This window comes from Tachyglossus aculeatus, chromosome 2 (assembly GCF_015852505.1).
Source record: "Tachyglossus aculeatus isolate mTacAcu1 chromosome 2, mTacAcu1.pri, whole genome shotgun sequence".
Lineage (NCBI taxonomy): Eukaryota > Metazoa > Chordata > Mammalia > Monotremata > Tachyglossidae > Tachyglossus > Tachyglossus aculeatus.
In genome coordinates, this window is record NC_052067.1 from 101,839,863 (window position 1) to 101,841,553 (window position 1,691).

Here is a 1,691-nt window from a genome sequence, read left to right on the forward strand (position 1 = left end):
ATATTTTTTTCCCCCTTAAATCACTTTCCCTTCATCTTTTTGGCCCAGTGTAGATAATAGGACTCCCTTTTCCCATCTTGGATTACCACCCCACCTCACCAGGTTCAGTCTGTTCACTGAAGCAAATCATTGTATTTCTTATTTGCTAGTTTTCCTTTCTCATTCTAAACTCTAGGCACTGCGTTGCTGATACGAAAAAAATAGTTGCTTTTAACCGAGTACAGCGTTGGCTGCTATTATTTCTATAATCATTATGTTCAATAATAATAACTTATTTAACCACATGGCAGCTGTCCTGGTACTTGTCAATCAAATATTTAATGCCATCACTTTCAGAACCTGACAAACTTTCATTTCCTTAGTTAATCTACTGCAGATTTCAAGGGCATTGGATTCCATTTACTAAATACTTCTTTGAATGCTCAATTTAAGATTTGAAAGTCCTTTTTGTATTATTCATGAACAGAAGCAAGAGGTCAACAATACTAAAGTCTCCAGTATTGTCTGTGCAATCCAAAGCTGGAAGGAGGCTCAGAAAATCATCCACTTTGGCCCACTAACTCCAAGCGGCTCTCATCCAAACCGTCCAAGATGGAAAATGCCAATCTTATTTTCATGATTCACAGATGCAGATTCCCCCACTACTCAGAATCCAGACCCAAAGACAATAAGCAAAGCTACTGCTGGGTCGCCCTTTGGTGCCATGAACGTAGAGCTGCTTTTAACAGAGTTGCCAGGACACTTGTAAGAATCAAGCGACGGTTACCTCCCGAACAAGCATTGGGTTTTTAGAAACCACCCCCTTCAAGCTTCAGTGATATGTTTCCCCCACCCCTAGTGAAGTGGAATTTGGGGAACAAAAATTATTTCAGCCATTTCCACCCCATTCATTCTTTTGTAAACTTCAATCATGTTCCCTCTTAGCCTTCATCATTCCAGACTGAAGTGATAACCTCTTCAGACCATCCTCCCTGATCAGCCTGGCTAACCTCTCCTCTACCCTCTCCGTCTTTGCTGTGTCCTTCCTGAGGTGCGGAGACAAAACCCCTCCCCAAACATCAGGTGCAGTTACCCCAAGGAGCAGCAGCATTGCCTAACGGAAAGAGCTCAGGCTTGAGAATCAGAGGACCTGGATTCTAATCCCGCCTCTCCCAATTGCTTACTGTGTGAACATGGGCAAGTCACTTCACTTCTCTGTGCCTCAGTTCTTCTGTCTTCCCTCCTACATAGACTGTGAGCCCCATACAGGACAGAGACTGTGTCTGTCCTGATTAAATTATACTTACCCCAGCACCTAGAAGAGTATTTGACACACAAACACTGAATAAATATCATAAAAAACCCTTAAAACCATCACTGTTCTTCCTTAAGTCTAATTGAATTCCCTCCTACTGCCATTTCCTTTTGTCAGTGCCACAAGCAGGGTTTGAGAACAGGTGCTTCTGAAGGATGCAGCAGCCTTAGGAGCAGCACTAGTCACTTCCTGCTGCCTCCTCATCAAAGCAGACAGAGCCCGGTCCCTTTCAGCCAGTTGACAGACTTAGATTTCCCCTTCTCAAGCCCACCATAACCACACCACAGCAATGAGTGTACTTACTGCACTAGGTGATTAGAAGAGTATGATATGAGTTGATAGACATGTTCACTGCTCACAACAAGCTTACAGTTTAAACAGGAAGACAGTCATTAAT